At 43.4% G+C, this 19857-nt stretch overlaps 1 protein-coding gene across 3 annotated transcripts in view; it reads right to left on the reverse strand.

Moving 5' to 3' along the window:
* flna (filamin A, alpha (actin binding protein 280)) overlaps positions 1-773 on the reverse strand; it is a 48134-nt gene extending 47361 nt beyond the window's left edge. For all 3 annotated transcript variants that reach the window (XM_053425874.1, XM_053425875.1, XM_053425873.1), the window contains exon 1: positions 365-773. The gene's annotated coding sequence lies outside the window, so the exon portion shown is untranslated. The remainder of the gene's footprint in view (positions 1-364) is intronic.
* Between the last annotated feature and the right edge of the window lie 19084 nt (positions 774-19857).

A 19857-nucleotide genomic window follows, 5' to 3' on the forward strand; every position in this document is an offset into this window, starting at 1 on the left:
GTGTGGAGACCCTAAATGTAAAGGAGATGTTGCTGCTGCTGCTCTGATGCTCATAAACAAAGTGTAGGAACAAGGTGATGCGCTCCAGGGGACGCAGACAAACAGTCACACTACATGGAAAGACGTAACAGTGTAAAGCAGGGTGGAGAAGTTAGTGGTGCTTCAACCCGGCGAGATCCTCCGGTACCTCATCCCTGTCAGTGCGCTCCCTGTGCTCCAAGCACACACCAAACGCACGGCCAGACAGACAACCTCACAGCACCATGTCTCACAGCACACTCTATCAATCTTCAGAAAGGTGAAAGACAAGTGTCCCACAGAAACAAGCATCTTCCGTGTCCCTCACAGCGGGACAGACTCTTACCTGTGTTGCAGACTGTGATCCTGGACTCTCCGCCGTCTCTCTGCTCAGGTCGCGCAGCAGCTCTCACTGGGTTGTGTTTGTGTGTGTGTGCGTGTGTGTGTGTGTGAGCTGCACCAAGGTCCCGGACCTCCCTCCCCACAAACAGTCCCAGTGGGGGGAAAAGGGTGTATTGCTTGTGCCGGGTTGCGTAAAGGAAGGAAAGAGATAGTCCCTCCGCTCTGTAGCTCTTTTCTACCTCTGCGTCTTCTCTCTCTCTGAGAGCCTTAATTGGTAAACGGCTAAAGAATCGGAGGTGCTGGGGGTGTTCCTCTCTCTGTGCCTCCTCTTTACCAAAATATGGGTGACGCCATGACCGCGCCTTAGGGATAGTAAAGGTATGATGTCACCGGCCCACGAAGTGCACCTATTTATCCGATCTCCTTTTTAAAAATCATAAACTAGGGGTGGTGTCTCCCAGTGTGTGAGTGTGTGCGTCCGCGAACGCGTGTGTGCGCGTGCGCGTGCGTGTTATTTTAGCAAATGGTTTAGCAAATTAGTTTTGATTGATTCTAAACTGACTTTCTCTTCAGTCATCTTTTCGCCTTCTCTCTCTCTCTCTCTTCTCTCTCCTCTCCCTATAAAAGTTTTATTATTATTATTCATCGGCTAGTTTACCATTCATTTTATGAGGGGGACAATTTGACCATATTTAAACATTTGAGGGGATGCCCCCCCCCCCCCCCCCCCCCCCCCCCCCCCGCATGTCTATTAAGCCTAAACCCTGTGCCAATGAGTGTCCTCATTAACATAAACCGTGTGTGTGTGTGTGTATGTGTGCGTGTGTGTGTACGTGTGTGTTTGTGTGTGTATGCGTTTTTATGTGTGTCTGTCTGTGTGCACGTTATCCAGCTATTACATGTTGTGGGTACCTAAACACAAAGCATGTCCCCACAATTTAAATCATTCTTACTCATGGTTAGGACATGTTTTAATGTCAGGGTAATTAATGCAATAATATGAATCCAAGTCTGTGTCCTCAAAAATGACAACATGTGTATGTTTGTTTGTGTGAGAAGCAGATGGAGAGAAAGAGGGATAGAGATATCTGTTTGTCCCCTCTTTCCTGTTATCTGTTATTGTTCAGGCAAACTAGTGCACAACATGGGATGTTTCTCCCTGTCAAACCCTGCTCTGACTCAACATGGTGGAGGGAGGTGCGTGTGTATGTGTGTGTGTGTGTGTGTGTGTGCGCGTGTATGTGCATGTGTGCTCTCCAGCTAAGCATTGGCTCAGGAAACAAGAATGTTCGGCCTCTGCTGTGCCCTTACAGTTCATCAGTCTGGTGGGAGGATGGAGGGAGGAGAGGGGAGGCAGCGGGGGAGGAGGAGGTGGAAGCAGATATGTTGGGGAGGTTTAAGTGAGAGTTGAGGAGAAATGCGAAGACATTGCAGATGGAAGAATTGAGGAGGGTTAGGGTTAGAATGGAATTATTTTTTAATATCTCTGAATTGATTTTAGTTTAATTGTGACTGAACCTTTCTTGTGTGTGGGTTGTAGGTCAATAGAAACCTGATTACCTCAAGTGAACAGTTCAACAGTTTGAAAAAGTTGACATTGATTCCTTGGTAAAAATTAGAGGTGCTGGTAGGCAGGTTGGCTGTCTCCGACTGCTAAGCTCATCAATTACAGCATTTCATATTCAGGCACAAACATGAAGTTGCATCAATCATCCAGACGACCCTCTTTGTCTAATAGAGGGAGAACTTCCACACTCATCTTTTGGGTTTTGTAGGAGGGCGCTCATGAGGAAATCCAGAGTGAACTGGAAAGTAAATATTAGATTAGATTTGTAACTGTGTAGTGAAATAACTTCCCGTAAGTACTTGTTACATCAGGTACCACGGGACACTGCATGGTGTTCACCATTTTGGTTTCACCAGAGCCTGTAATTTGTATGAGGGTGGAATTTAGTTATTAACGCCACCATGACCCACTAGCAGCTGCTACAGAAACTAGATTTATATTAGCTTTCAAACATCATGGTCCTTCTGCTACTTCGTTAGGTGGTTATTCATCATCCTGAGGGGACATCAACTCATCAACTTTGCTACAGATACAACTGACTTGGAAACGCTGCTGAGATTTTCTTTATTTTTGTTGAGGGTTAAGGGCAGAGGACACACCTTGTTAAGCCCTATGAGAGTAATTGTGATTTGTGAATGGGCCATGCAAATACAATTTGATTGATTGACTGTTTTAGTTTGAAAACTCCAGGACAGTGTTTTAGTCTGGATGAGCAGAACCTGAGATATTTGGTAATTACAACTATAATTATGCTGATTGGTTTGCTGAAATCATTGATTCGTCAGAAAACAAACTGCATTGGCCAAGGCCAATGTACGATGCAACATGGATAATCGGTTACAAGTGTTGCTGACCCTTGTCTTTGCTAACAGCAGTTAAATTCTGTATTTTACAATCATACAACTGTTTACATGTGTAGGAGACAAGCTGTTATTTGAGCAAACTGTGACAATTCTGTAATTAACCACCAAATGCTTCCCAGCAGGCACATACATGCCCTGTGTATGAAAGTGGTTACAGACGGGGACTTAAACTGATACAGAGCTAAAACACTTGGAGTGAGATCATTTTAGTTCAAAAACAGTGTTGGTGTCCAGTGTCCTGTCACAATCAGCTGTACATCATTAAAAGTCCATTAGCTAAGCGCTAGCATCTTATGGGCAAAATGGCCTCAACATAAGCAAAACTAAAGCACATAGGAAGGAGACAGGCAAGAGGAACTCACGGGAGACACATGTACGACTGGAGAGGACACAGAAACACATACAGAGCTGAGCCGAGGAACTTAAAAAGTTTATTGGACAATTTATGTTTAGTTTAATTCATCTCACTCACTCATCGTCATCCGCTTATCCGGGGTCGGGTCGCGGGGGGAGCAGCTCAAGCAGGGGGCCCCAGACTTCCCTTTCCCGGGCCACATTGACCAGCTCTGACGGGGGGATCCCGAGGCGTTCCCAGGCCAGTGTTGAGATATAATCTCTCCACCTAGTCCTGGGTCTTCCCCGAGGTCTCCTCCCCACTGGACGTGCCTGAAAAACCTCCCAAGGGAGGCGCCCAGTGGGCATCCTTACCAGATGCCCGAACCACCTCAGCTGACTCCTTTCTAAGTAAAGGAGCAGCGGCTCTAATCCGAGTTCCTCACGGATGACCGAGCCCCCCACCCCATCCCTAAGGGAGACGCCAGCCACCCTTCTGAGAAAACTCATCCCGGCCGCTTGTACCCGCGATCTCGTCCTTTCGGTCATCACCCAGCCCTCATGACCACAGGTGAGGACAGGAACGAAGATCGACCGGTAGATCGAGATCTTTGCCTTGCGGCTCAGCTCTCTTTTCGTTACAACGGTGCGGTAAAGCGAACGCAATACCGCCCCCGCTGCTCCGATTCTCCGGCCAATCTCATGCTCCATAGTACCCTCACTCGCGAACAAGACCCCAAGGTACTTGAACTCCTTCACTTGGGCTAAGGACTCATTTCCTACCCGGAGTAAGCAATCCATCGGTTTCCTGCTAAGAGTCATGGCCTCAGATTTAGCGGTGCTGATCTTCATCCCAGCCGCTTCACACTCGGCCGCCAGCCGATCCAGTGAGTGCTGAAGGTCACAAGCCGAGGATCCAATGAGGACCACATCATCCGCAAAAAGCAGTGACGAGATCATCAGAACACCGAACTGCAACCCCTCCCCACCACGACTACGCCTCGATACCCCGTCCATGTATATCACAAACAGGATTGGTGACAAGGCGCAGCCCCGGCGGAGACCAGCTCCCACTGAGAACGAAACTGACTGGCTGCCGAGGACCCGAACACAGCTCTCGCTTTGGGAGTACAGAGATTGGACGGCCCTGAGGAGAGACCCCCTTACCCCATACTCCCGCAGCACCTCCCACAGTTTCTCCCGGGGGACCCGGTCATACGCCTTCTCCAGATCCACAAAACACAAGTGGACCGGATGGGCATACTCCCAGGCCCCCTCCAGGATCCTTGCGAGAGTGAAGAGCTGGTCCGTAGTTCCACGTCCGGGGCGAAAACCGCATTGTTCCTCTTCAATCTGAGGTTCGACGATCGGCCGAACCCTCCTTTCCAGCACCTTGGAGTAGACTTTACCAGGGAGGCTGAGAAGTGTGATACCCCGATAATTGGTACACACTCTCTGGTCCCCCTTTTTGAACAGGGGAACCACCACCCCGGTTTGCCACTCCTTTGGCACTGTACCCGACTCCCACGCGATGTTGAATAGGCGTGTCAACCATGACAGCCCCTCAACACCCAGAGCCTTTAGCATTTCTGGCTGGATCTCATCAATCGCTGGGGCTTTGCCACTGCGGAGATGTTTGACTACCTCAGTGACCTCGACCAGGGAAATTGACGACGAAACACCATCAACCTCGAGCTCAGCCTCCAACATAGAGGGCGTGTTATTCGGATTCAGGAGTTCCTCAAAGTGTTCCTTCCAACGTCCGACGACCTCCTCAGTTGAGGTCAACAGAGTCCCATCCTTACTGTACACAGCTTGGATGGTTCCCCGTTTCCCCCTCCTGAGGTGCCGGATAGTCTTCCAGAAACACTTTGGTGCCGACCGAAAGTCCTTCTCCATGGCCTCTCCGAACTTCTCCCACACCCGCTGCTTAGCCTCCGACACGGCAGCAGCTGCAGCCCTTCGGGCCTGTCGGTACCCTGCAACCGAGTCCGGAGTCCTCCAGGATATCATATCCCGGAAGGCCTCCTTCTTCAATCGGACGGCTTCCCTGACCACCGGTGTCCACCACGGTGTCCGAGGGTTACCGCCCCTTGAGGAGCCTAAGACCCTGAGGCCACAGCTAGCCACCGCAGCTTCAGCAATGGAGGCTTTGAACACCGCCCACTCTGGCTCAATGCCCCCAACCTCCACAGGAATGCCAGAAAAACTCCGCCGGAGGTGTGAGTTGAAGATACCTAGGACGGGGGCCTCCTCCAGATGTTCCCAGTTCACCCGCACTACTGGTTTGGGCTTATCAGGTCTATCCGGAAATTTCCCCCATTCCCTGATGAGTTTAATTCATGTGTGTGGTAAATGAAATAAAGAAATAAAGAAAATGCTGAAAAGTGAGGGGTTTCGTCTCTTCATGCTGTTGGGGAGAGGGATCCCTCACATGTGGCTCTCTCTGAGGTTCCTACGTATTTTTACCCTGTTAAAATGGTTTTTAGTAGTTTTTCCTTACTCTTGCTGAGGGTTAAGGACAGAGGATGTCACACCATGTTAAAGCCCTATGAGACAAATTGTGATTTGTGAATATGGGCTATACAAATAAAATTTGATTGATTGATTGATTGGTAGACCCTTGTGGCATCGTCTATTGCAACAATATCATCACTCAGATGAGACATGGACAAGTGTTCTTTGTGCCAAAAAATAAAACTCTGCCTGAATTTTATAATCTGGGACAGGTCACTTGGTAATCTGGGACCCTTGGGCAGTTTAGGCTGAGGGGTAGAGTGGTCGTCTTCTAACCAGAAGATTCTATGCCAGTCTTCCCCATCTGCTTGCCGAAGTGTCCTAAGGAAAGCTACTGAACCCTGAATTGCCCCGCAAAGTAAAAGTGCTACTGATTTGGTATTTATCAGTTTAAACAGACAGGTACAGACTGTATTTACCATTAACTCCTGTCTGTCAATTGCAGATCATATGCTCCCTGTCTTTAGTTAATCTTATTTACTTATTTACTGACTGTCCTAAATAACCCAAAGCATTCTTTGGGACAGCTAAAACAGTTTGGGGGAAAAAACGAATTTTTAACAAATCAACGCACATTTTGTAGCTTGAATACATCACAAACACAATTTGATAACCATTAGGAGCATTGCCTAATTTATGGCAGATTTATATCCTTAACATTTTACCATGCTTCTGACATTTACCCCTCACCTTTCGGTAAGATCACCCCAATTAGGTCATGTGATTTCAGTCACATGATGTCCATACTAACCCTATTGTAAAAGTCTTCTTGACTAGATTTTGAAATAAACAGACTCAGGCTTAGGTGTCCCAAATGTCCCTGATTACCTGAATTCTCCCTATATTCAAGTACAATTACAGTTTTTTTCGATTGCATAGACACTACAATCAAAAGTATTACACAATTGTCATAACCTGACACTCAAGGAGCAAAACATGGGCCCAGATCTGCACCACTATAAGCACATGTCAGTGTAACAAGTGTGGACTATAAGGTTCGGTTGGAGCCCTTCGTGTGAATACCAAGACAGAGACAAAAAGGTGCTCTTAAGTATAAATTGTATTATACACATTTAATTCACGCCATGCATGCATTCATTCATTCATTCAGTTATATGTTCAGTTAATTAGAGTCTGTTGGTCCAAAAAAAAAGGTTATTCCAAGGAGGGGGGAGAAAAAAAAAGGTTTACGGTTAGTTCTCTCCTACCGCTCGCAGGGCAAGGAGGCTCGTAGGGAAAGGTTGGTTCTGAAAAAGTCCATACAGGGATAGCTCGCCATCAATCGTCGGTATCTTCACACTTCGCACTTCGCACTGCTCAACCATTAAAGAGGAAGTGCGCCTCTCGACCCGGATATTTATAGTGCCGAAACCGGAAGTAGTAGCTGCACTTCCGGTTCGGAAAATATTTTATTTTAAAATTATTTTAAAGTCATGAGACCTGGGTTACATCAGCTTCACACTTTTTGCAAAACAATACACACAGTGATCTGCAAAACACTAAACACACTTGTATACATTAAACACAGAAGTATATAAAAATGTCACTTCCTTGCAATTCGTAAGCACTGCCTGTCAAATGACCACCCCTATGAGGTAATTGGTTAAACACAGCCATCAGGTGTGCAAACACAAGATTGCTTAATTTTAGACACACCAATCAGGTTTAAGCACTATACAAATGCATCAGTTGAGTTCACCTGTCTTCAACCTAAATGGAGCTCGGGCTCAAAAAAGAAGAAGAGTGAGGGTGAGAGGGGGAATCCACAGAGGAGGAGAAGGCTGCGGCTGCGGCATGAGTATGTGGAGGTATGTATTGTTCACTTTAGCACTGTGATGTTGCATACTGCACACGTAACCTTTATAATGTAAATGTACTGTATACCAGACCTATGCTGAACTACACAATCTTGTCTTTCACTGTATTTCTGAGAGTTTTACAGATGGATGCTGAGGAAATCCTGCATCAATTAATATCCAAAGATGAGGCAGGGTTCAACCTGACAAAAGCAAGAAGGAGAGGCAGAAATATCATTGGCCACGGGGCTATAATCAATATCCCAGGGCAACCTGGGGGTAACATCACCCTTTGCGCTGCCACTACACAGAATGGGGTCCTCCTCCGTCACGTCAATATTGGCCCTTACAACAGACCACACATTCTCACATTTTAGTGCCGATTGCACAACATCGTCACAGCAGTAAACCACATGCACCAGATGCAATACATTGTCATCTGGGACAATATGTCATTCCACTGCTCTGCTCTGGTCCAGAACTGGTTTCAACACCATTCACAGTTTACAGTACCATACCTTCCACCATACTCTCCAGTTCTAAACCCAATCAAAGTGTTTTTCTCGGCATGGCGGTGGAGGGTTTACGATCTCCGGCCCCAAGCTCAGGTACCCCTCATTGAAACCTGTACTGGATACAGAATTTTCTGCATGTTAGAATCAGAATCAGGTTTATTGGCCAAGTAAGTTTGCACAAACAGGGAATTTGACTCGGTAAAGTGGCTCTCAGGTGCTTACACAGAATACACATCACAAAAACAAATATAACAAAACAAAACAAAGCAAAACAAAACAATACAAACAGTCCGAACAGTGCGACTGTCTAAGAAAAGAAGTGCAGGTGTGCATATTACAATTGAGGTTGAAATAAGTAAACATAATTAAATATAATTATAATATATATTATATATAATATAATATAATTTCGGGAGTAACTGTTGGTTATTATAAGGATCCAGAGTTATTGCACAGTGCCAGAACGGGTTGGCTGTTCAGTAGTGAGACGGCGAGGGGGAAGAAACTGTTTTTGTGTCTGGTGGTTTTGGTGAACAGAGATCTGTAGCGCCTACCAGAGGGGAGGAGTTGGAAAAGGTTGTGTCCGGGGTGAGAGGGGTCTGCAGTGATCTTTCCTGCCCGTTTCCTGATTCTGGAGGTTTACAGGTCCTGGATGGTGGGCAGGTTGGCACCGATGATCTTTCCTGCAGACCTGACTGTCCGTTGGAGTCTGTTCTTATCCAATTCAGTGGCCAATCCAAACCAGACAGTTATGGATGTGCAGAGAACAGACTCGATGACTGCAGTGTAAAACAGGATCAGCAACTCCTGAGGCAGGTTGTGCTTCCTAAGCTGGCGCAGGAAGTACAACCTCTGCTGGGCCTTATATTACAGTTTTTCACAATTGTTAACACACGTTTTTCAAAACAATAACGGCTTTCTCAAAACTGCACACAGAAAACTGAAAACATCACACACAAAATGCTAAACCTGACACTCCCTTTGCAAGATGACTCTTTGCCATCAAATCTCTTACCTGTTCACAAAATGGAACTCGTGTTTTCATTTGGTACACACAGCCATTTTTTCAAATGACACACACATACCATTCATTGAGAACACACAACTAAGCATTTGCTTGCACACTACCAAGCATTTACAGCACACTGAAGTGCAAAACTGAAAACACAATCATCAAAATGGAACACACCATATGAATGACAGTGACTCTGGAGAATGAGCCATTTCTCTTTTTGTAAAATGTCTCAGTGTAGGCTTACTTTTTTCATAGTCAAACATAGAACAGCACACATATGCAGCATAAAAAAGTTTATTTCGGTACACATAGAGAACAGTACAGTACTGTACACCGGCCTGCTCCCCCCCTTCACAAAAATTACAGTTTTTCACAATTGTTAGCACACGATTTTCAAAACAATAACGGCTTTCTCAAAACTGCACACAGAAAACTAAAAACCTCACACACACAATGCTGACAGGCCTCGACACTCACGTCGCAACAAGCCTCCTCCATGGCCTGGAGCAGTGGGACCCGGTCCTGTGGGTTCCGTTCATATACCTTCCACCTCCAAGCTGAAAATAATTCCTCAACAGGATTCAGGAAAGGAGAATAAGGTGGAAGGTATAGAATGGAAAAATGTGGGTGGTCCTGGAACCACTCAGGGACTTGAAAGCTCACATTGTCCCAGATGACAACGTGATCGATCCGCTGTGGGTCATCTGTCTGGTCAGGTGGTACCAGCAGGTCATGCAGGCCATCCAGGAAGACGAGGAGACGGGCAGCGTTATAGGCCCCTAGGTGGGTGTGACGGTGCAAGATCCCATGGTGATTCATTGCAGCACACAGTGTGATGTTCCCGGGACACACTGGCCGGGGGCCTCAACAATATCCCGCTGGCCAATTACATTTCTGCCCCATCGCCTCCTCTTCACCAGGTTGAATCCCACCTCATCAATAAAGATGTACTGGTACAACACATTAGCTGTGTGAGGCTTTCTACCTCAATATTTTTTATTTTATTCTATTGTATTATATTTTATTGTATTCAAATGTACCGGCTGCTATGACGACTTAATTTCCCTTCGGGAGTGAATAAAGTAATCTATCTATCTATCTATCTACCTCCTGGATCCGCTGACAGAGACAGCATGAGAATGCAAGTTACAGTATGGACACAGAGAGGTCAACACAGTGGGTTACAGTGAGACACTGTAGAAAAGGAACAATATTGGATTACAGGTACAATACATACATGTGTCAGTGCTGAATGTTGGTACTTACAATCACAAGCTCTCACTGTAACTCCTTCATGCCTGTGTTCCGTTCAAATGGGACCCTGAACACTTGTTTCATCCGCATGGCAGTCCTATGAAGAATACGGTCCAATGTAGAGAGGCTGACGGTCTGGACGTTTCTAAATGTAGCATGGTCAGCCAGGATCCTAGTTGTTATTTGTCTGAGTGTGATAGAGTTGTTCTCACGAACCATATCTACAATTTCAGTCTCCTGTTCGGCTGTGTAAATGAGGTGAAATTGCTCAACAGACCTGAATGTTTAGAGATTTGAGTATTTGTGTGTTGTAAGTTGATGCTTTGAGATTTTACTTGAGAAGTGTGTGCAACAACTGAACATTGTGTGTAGTGTTTTGACAACAATGTGATGTGTAATTGACATCAGAGTGTAAAGAATGAAAGTCAGAGTATAATGCAGATAAGGGAGTGTGAAGTAGTGCCAAATTGGGTCGAGCGATTGGTGCATGAAGTGAAGGTTATGCAAATTGTGCCGAATTTTAGCTTTTTGTGTGTTAACAATTGTGAAAAACTGTAAACATATATAATATGGCCTGATATTTGTTGAGCTTACAGTGTTATGCACAGTACTGTAGTAGCATGAAAACAGGGACATGTTTTGTTGTGATTCTCCATGTTGACATGTTGACTGATTTGGGGATATGGAGAGAAATAAATTATATTTTCATGAATCTGCAGCATTGGTCTTGTGTAGTGTTTGGTGAATTTATTGTATATTTGCAATTTCTCTGTGTACTTTACTTACAGTACTCTAATCACTAAGAAGTAGAATTACTAAAAGTATTTTTTGTTAGCAACAGCAGTGTGTAACTGCATAAAAAAAATCATATTAAACGTGTGTGTTTCACATGGTAAAAAAATATGGTTTTGCTAAAAAATGAAACAAGAGTGTTTCATTTTGCAAAGGATCTGAGGTGTTCTGCTGATTTGGTGTGTGGTTGTGCTGATTGTGTGTAGTGTTTTGAAACAACGGGCCCAGTTTTGAAAATCGTGCTTAAGCAATCGAGAAAAACTGTAAATGTGGCCTTTTGTCTTGTTGAAGGTGTACACATTTGGTGAGGGGGTGATGCATTTTTATGAAATCATTATAAGATATGGATTTTTCAACTTATCCCTTTACCCCAACTCATTGTTCTACAAAGAAGCCATAAAGTCATAAAGCATTGTGTGTGTGTGTGTGTGTGTGTGTGTGTGTGTGTGTGTGTGTGTGTATGTGTGTTTGTGTGTACGTTTGTGTGTGTGTGCATGTGTGCATCTGTGTGTGTGTGAGAATCTGCTTGTATTAATAAGAACCAGATGTTTGCCATTGTGGTTGAGATATCGTCCAGTCGGTCAGTGACATCATCTGTATGCAGCTTGTTGGAATTACATCACCTGAGGCTTATTTGATGGGGTAAACACACACACACAAGTTCTTATGTTTTCATCATATGTTTTTCAAGACAGATGAAGCTGAATAATTAGATATATTAATATGTCAATATTATAAGGTTGTGACAACATGCACATGCCTTAGCTCTGCTTACATTAAGCTGATGACACACATACATCTATATCCTGACACAAACTAGTAGAAATTACATTTGACCCCATATGGTATCTGCAGAAATCAAATACAAATAATGTAATTTTTAGTCTCTTTGTCAGAAAATCATAAAAGACAGAGTTTGGTGACATTGTAAAGTAAAATGGAATCGTTGTAAAGTCGTTGTCTTCATCGGGTCATCGATGCTTCTCTGGGTTGGGATTCTTTTATCAGTGTTCATGGCTCAGGATTTTTTTTACCGGGATCTGAATTATCCTCAGAGGTCTCCTCCTCTCCAAAACAAACAGACCAAGCCATTAAAGATGGAAAAAAGTAGCTTCCTTTTAAAAGTCTGTGTTTCTCTCTCAGCTGCTTGCTGGACACAAAGCATCTGGGGTTGTCAGCTGAGATGCCGCTAATGTCAATCGTGTTTCTCTAATAACTTACGATCCATACGTTTGATGACAAACAACTCCTTTAGAGTTCAAGATGACCAAGATCTTAAACATGTATAGTAAAAATTTGGTTTGAAAAAGTAACTTTTTGCCACTGTGGCGGACAAGCACAATGGTGACACATTCACAAGAGGGATATGAAACCAGATTCAGACTTTTTTTTAATTGAGTTTAATCTTTTCCAGACATGTTAATGGTGAAAGGTTGCATATTAGACAATAAAGAGTTCTCCTATGTCCCATAATTTATAATGAAGAAATGACTGTGTTTGTCCCTTAAAGTAGAGTCTTGTCTCCCTCTCTGCAAATACCAAACCTGCAGCTAGAAAGCCTGAATGCTAAATAAAGTAACTGTCATATGTAACAGGTCAGGGTCTAAATCATGGGATTTATACGTGTTACCGTTGGTTTATTTAGACTAATCTAATGAGTTCCCATGACCCTTAAAAAAAAAAAAGTCAGTCATGCAACCATCTGCATGAAACAACTGGCCACAATGTCATTGTGGGATGCCGAGGATACAAAGGAAATATGTCCAGAATTTTTGGCCAATGAGAGACCAAGCCCTCAACATGGGGAAGTCCCAGTTCACCCAGATTTAGATGCCGTGATTGTAACAGCCAACCCTGCATGATCTGCTCCTGTGATGCCCTGCATTTGAAATCCTCAGTCAATGGAGATAATACAGGTTCTTCTTGTCGGCTCGGACGGGTGACACTCTGCTTGATGTTGTTTCTGTTCAGCTCCTAACTCACACTTTACAAGGAACAGTTTGTCAAGAAACATACCAGTGAGCTGACATTGGTTGAAGAACAGCACACTCCTTGCAAGGTTACTAGTCTATTACAGGGCTTACACACAAAGACAACCAACCAATCATGCTTACAATCTGTCTATTTGTCTACAATTATGAATATAAATGGATATTCACAAAACTTGGTGAGAGTATATCAAGGGAAGTTTTCTTCACACTCATGGTTATTGGATCTGATTGGTCAGGTATGGGGTGTGGGGAGTGAAACCCCTTCATTAGTGAACTGAGTGTGCACAATGAAAGCGGCATCTAATGAGTTCATGTTGAAGCCTGCTTGCCTGCCGAAGATGGTAAAAAAAATGGATGGATGGCCACAGAGGACCAAAGCAGGGAAGGATTATTCCCGGTGCTGCTAATGAAGTGCGAGGAAGAGCAAAGCAAAGAGCTGTGTCATCCTGTTCTTTTCAATGAAATTTGTTTCTAACTTCCATCAATTATTAAAGTTGTATGAAGGTGTAAGCCTAAGAAATAGAAAATCAGACTGATATATAAATAAGGTCAAATAGTGAAGGCCGAGTTTATTTCAATGTACAAAAGAGGGATGGGAAAGGACGACACAAGTGGTTCAGAGATAGTACAGTAGTTAAAATCAGGGAGTCAGGCTTAAGCTGACTCACAACGATGCCTCTGTCTGTTCGTCAGTTAAGGAGCTAAAGTGTTACATTTTTTAAGTGGACGTGATGGAGGAGACTAAAATGGTTCTATTGCACTGACTTTGTGATACTTGTTCTCTCTCTCTCTCTCTCTCTCTCTCTCTCTCTCTCTCTCTCTCTCTCTCTCTCTCTCTCTCTCTCTCTCTCTCTCTCTCTCTCTCTCTCTCTCTCTCTCTCTCTCTCTCTCTCTCTCTCTCTCTCTCTCTCTCTCTCTCTCTCTCTCTCTCTCTCACATACACACACATACAGGCCTGAGCGCTTGGATTAGACCGACAAACAGCAAATGAAATCCCACTGACAGGTTATAAAACCGATGTCTCTTTACTTGCATTCTTTAGCTCTCTCTCACCACCCCCCATCGGACTCGAACTCAAAGGGACTTACAGTATACATGTGCACATAAAAGTGCTCCCAATGAAAAGATTGAGTAAATGTGGAAAAACAAGACTCATTAAAGGGAACATAGTCCACATTTAGACATGTGACATGTGGAGTGGCCTTTATGACCAGCTGAGTTAGTCGAATCAGTTCTACAGAAAAAAGCATTTAGGAGATCAAAGAGGACTTAGGGATGGCCATTGAGTAGTCTACAAATAAACAAAATGTCATAACTGTAACATGTCACTGTCAAACACAATAAGGCACACTTTATACAAATCTCATACATCATTGTTTACATAATTTTTTTTTAAACAGTAACTAACCTGTTGAAGGACTGAATTATGTAGCTAGCCAAAATGATTCCCTTCTCAATGACTCTCAAAAGATCTAGTTTGTATTTGTAAATACAAACCTTTAATAAAGCCGTAAGTGGGTATAATGATGATTTATTATAAAAGGGTAGCTAAAGATCTAGTTGTTTCAGGCTTTTACAGATTTATATAAAGCTCTAACAAAATCATCTGGAGCTACCTCAGGATCCCCAAGAAGAGCTGGAGAGAGGGTCATCTGGAATACCTTGCCTGATCTTGACAACAATTAGTATTTTAGCAAAGGTAGGTCTACAGGATTTCCACAGAAATACTCACATAACTGTGAATGTTTCATTGTGTGTGCTTATAAATATGAACATGTCATTTCAAATACACCTTAGGTGATGTGATTTCATTCTCAATAGAACTGGAATTAGCATAACAACTGGATTAAACTTAACATAGAACAGAGATCAAACTAATACAAAATGAAGTGTGCAAAGCTGAAAAGACATGAACAGTAAAACCACCTGCTTCTTCGGCACAAGCAACAACACCACACACAATTACAGCCATTGTAATACAGTCATTACAGCACAAACCAGCACTTAAACCTCCCCCCACCTGCACTTACTACACTCCTTCAACACACAATATGTGGTATAAATTCTCACCACAAGTAAACTTTACAGTGCGGATTTCAAATCTTAAAAAACAGTGAGGTCCGAGCAGAGTAATCACACTGAGTCACCGAGACTGATGTCTGCAGCAGTCTGAGTCACACACAGAGCTCCTGGAATAATAGGACGTTTGCAGGTGTACTGTGTGTGTGTGTGTGTGTGAGCGTACTTCTGTGTGTGTGAGTGTGTGTGTTGGATGTATAAGTACAAAATGCACTTGTGGATGATGTGCACACATGCACACATACATACATATGCACAAAAACAATTTGGACCATTGGACTTGTTACTGTTGTGTGCAGCTACAAAAGGAAGAATATGTAACAATTGATTTAAACAACACCGGTTTTCAGAACTATGCAGTGCTTACATCCATATTTACTTGCTATAGCCGCCTCGATCTCCACATAGCATATATTAGCAGTGTCAAACCAGCCACTACTTGATGATGTCGAACATGAAAATTATAAACTGCATCTCATAAAACGCTCATTGAACAACCACAACCATAACCTAGACTGCCCACATTCAGTGGGCAATGATAATGATAATTCATGTTTATCGTTTGCTTGCAATTCTCTATGTGCAAGTTAGCATGCTAACTTGCTAGGCCGGCTCATCCTGTCACTAGATACCCCATTATACCTCAATAGGTGATGGTGAGTTACTGTAATTTCCAGCCTGCCCTAATTCCAAAATTAGATAATCACTGTTGAAGTCTGAAAGATACAAATAATAAGTTTTGTTGAGTAACACTGAATGCAAAAATGTAATTGTGCAGATGACAAAGTAAAAGAAAGAATTATCTGAATTGAGGAACTCACAATAGGAAAATGTTCCATATATTGACTGTAAATATTAAGTATAGAATATTTGTAAGGTAAAACAAATCTAAACCCCTTTAATCTGTGTTGAGGGGCTTTAATTGGCCACAGTAGATACAGTAGTTTGGGGTTGGTATTCAAAGTAAATACAACTTCTCATTGTATAAACCTTTTGCTGACGCCTGCACAGGCCTAAATGGCAGACCCCAACTGTGTTCACTGTGTAGATTAAACAAACACTTTGAGTCAGGTCTGGTTTGGACAAGGAGGTGAGCAGTGGAGATGGATAGACTGCGGCACATTTGATCTGCTTCTGGTAACTCAGCTTCAAGGTCCAGCTCTCTCTCTTTTCACTCCTCTGTCCATATAAAGAGAGAGTGAGCGATCGAGCAATTGAGAGAGAGAGAGAAATCTGGACATATTCCCAGATCTCTAGTTCCTGTTGGGTAATGAGTACATGGGGCTGACACAGGATGAATGTGTGTGTGTGTGTGTGTGTTCATGTAATCAGCTCACTCTTGTGAGTGAGTTTTAGTAGAGAATAACTTTCTGTGAGGAGTCCATCTATCTGTCTGTTTATCTGTGTGAATGCCGTGTGGATATTGAAATTGGACAGAGGTGTTCGGCATTAGGACAAACATTCGGTCTTTAAAAGGACCTGAAAGAGGTGAATGAATCAGACTACAGGAATCTATCGCTGGTAGCTACTGGGCCCATTTTGGCAAGAGACACACATACACACACACACACACTAGTGTCTCCATGACATCAGAGGACATTACATCGACTGACATTTATTTCCTGGTGATTTACTCAAGCATGACCACAAGTTGGCCAAACCTAACCCGAACCTTATCCTAAACTAAACCTAAGCTTAACCTACACAATCTTCTTACTCACTCACACATACAACCATGCACACAGGTCCTCCATTATCACTAAGATAAGGACTGAAAAGTGATGTAAGTCCAGCTCTGAGGAGGGTGGTCTCTCTCTCTCTCTCTCTCTCTTTCTCTCTCTCTCTCTCTCTCTGGCTGAATACCCTCTGAAGTTGTTTCTATATTCTGCTCTATAAAGCCTCTTAATCCCCTCCAGCCATCTGTTAATATATGTAGGAGACATTTACAACCCGGGAATGCAAATACACAAGTACATTTAAACACTCCGACGCCCTTCTACATCTACAAACACAGCCTTTTAAGGTAAGCTCTCCCTTCCTTTCTCTCTGCCTCTCTAACTTTGTCTCCTCTCACTGACTCGGCTCCTGTTTCTCTCAGCCTGCCTGTGCACTCCTCACCCCCCCCCCCCCCCCAACCCCAAACCCACCACCCACACCCACACCCCCCCTCACTGGGTTTCTACTCTTATTATTTATTTTTTTCGGTCTATCTGGCTCTTTCCCCAAGCAAGCACCACTGTACTCCCTCATGACCAGCAGGCCTCTCCTGGGTCTTCTGCTCTCTCAAACTCATCTAAACAGAGGTTTCATAAGAAGAGCGGCGAACAGGGCAAAAAGCCTGTGTGAGGAAAAGGGCCAAGCAAACAAACAGAGGTTTGCAGCGATGCAGAGAGATGGACCCTGGATTTTAGTGTTTTTGTCTTGAGTCAGGCAGCAGAGTGGTGTTTCTGCAGCCTGGCCACATGAAGATGAAGAACCCTCAACTGCTTGTCATTTGGTGGCTTCTGCATGTGTGTGTGTGTGTGTGTGTGTGTGTGGATTGAGAGATGGGCTCCAGTAGTTTTGTCCATATATGGGGGGAGGAATGTGGAGAGAGAGCTGCCATGAATGACCGATCACCCTCTCACCCTCCCCTCCCTCCTCTCTTCTGCTAAATCGTCCAGATTTCTGTTTTTGCCTTCATGTGTACACACAAAATATACATGATTGCAAATGTTTGTTAAGTGTGCATATACAGAGGTACACACACACACACACACTCATATGCTGTGCACAGGGTCATGCTTCTAGAAACACACACACACATCCTGCTAAGGCAGAGTAGTGTTTCATGTCTGATCCCAATGACATCATCCTGACCCATACTGGCTCACTGACTTGTTAGTTACGTGGGAATGACTATGTGTCTGTGTTGGTGAGAGACTCCTCTTGCTCATACAGGTAACAATGTGTGAATTATGTGCATAACGTCATCGGTGCAGGGAAACACAGGCTCCGCACACACGGATGAGCACATAACACCCGTGTTCCTCGGCTTTGTGTGTGTGCTTGTATTTCTGGAAACCTTTTTGTCCCTCTGTCTGTCATCCGTTCTGGCTCACTGCATGAACACATGATGAAATATAAGGTGACAGCCGTCCTCTTCACCTGCATCTGGCCTGGATTCAATGGAAACAGATGTTAAAGGAAACAAATAATGATGTCATCCTACGGCCCAGAGTATTTGCAAGTGATGTGTTCCTTGTGTGTGTCAGCACGACTGTCTATGACTGCATTTGTGTAAGTGAAACATGGAGACATGAATGTGTATGTGTGTGTGTGTGTATGGGTGAGTGGGGGACTGGATTCAGATACTGTTTCTAATAAGGTAAAAAGAAACAATAATTTTCTGGTTGGTCCTTATGATTTGTATCTTTGGCTCTGACACTTCACCAATCCCTAATTGTCTTGTCTAAACATCCCCTCGGTTATTTCCTCTGTTCTTTCAGCCTCTTCTCCTTCGAATTTTTAGCCATGCCTGCAGCATGGCTCTACTGTAGGGGTCCGCAATGTAAGAACATAATCCAAAAACTAATAAAATAAAATAATTTAAAATACACCTGGAATTTGGTACAGACTGTTGCCCAATACTAAGTGAACTGCTTCACTGCAGTCAAATTGAGATATGCAGTCAGAAACAAATAGAGCCACTGATGTGTCTCTTTGTCCTATAGGTTTGTGCAGCATTAAAGGGATAGTACACCGAAAAAAGAAAATGTACACATTATCCACTCATATATCACATATTACCACTATGCAGATAGAGGGATGGGTGACGTGTTTGAGTCCACAAAACCCTTTTGAAGTTTCAGGGGTAAACTATTGCAGCCATAAATTGAAGTAAATGGCGACCACTTCTTCAAACAGAAAAAAACAACAGAAAAAAACATAAAATGCGTCCATACTTCTCCTGTGGTGTCATCCAACTCTCCGTAATCTCAGACATTCAAATTCGACTCAAAACTGTATCATTTACACCATGTACTTAGCCTAAATGTCCGCTGCGACGGAAAGTTAGGCTATAAACATGGTGTAAATTATGCCGTTTTAAATCACGTTTAAAGGTATGTCAGATTTAGCTGAAACGGATCCATTAACAGAAATCCAATAAAAAATAATCCTAGGGATGTTTTCACAAGTGCGTTTAAACTAAATTATACAAATTTTTGTAATATTTACCTTAGAATGGGCCTCTATATTGAAATACTTCATATTTACATCAGGGGTCTCTATGGAGCCAGCCATGTTTCTTGTAATAGCCCGAATGGACAAACTAAAAACCCTTTGAGTTTTTATGAAAATTGAAGGCTACCACAGGTTCTCTCTCATGTTTGGAAGGAGAGGATGAGGTGAGGGTTATTCAGCTTCAACATGCAACTTCACCACTAGATGTAACTAATTTCTACACACTGCAACTTTAATTGTCCAGAGAGCAGATCGGAGGAAGTAGGATATATTTTTACAGCTTAGCATGATCTTGCTAGCTGTTCCAGGATTACCACCATAGCTTTAAGGAGAAGACCTAGTGACAAATAATTTGATTCATGTCATTCATTCATCCTCATCATTCGTCATTAAGAGCTGTTTAGATGACATTTAGACATTCATGCTCCTCTCATATGCTGTATCCATTAACTTGTTTTCTATCACCAGCAGCAGGTCAGAATTTCAGTTTGTGTTTAGTTTAAAACCACCTTAGCAAATGTTAGCATACGTACTCGCTAAACGAAGATGGT

This window comes from Pleuronectes platessa, chromosome 6 (assembly GCF_947347685.1).
Source record: "Pleuronectes platessa chromosome 6, fPlePla1.1, whole genome shotgun sequence".
In the NCBI taxonomy this organism is placed as follows: Eukaryota; Metazoa; Chordata; class Actinopteri; order Pleuronectiformes; family Pleuronectidae; genus Pleuronectes; species Pleuronectes platessa.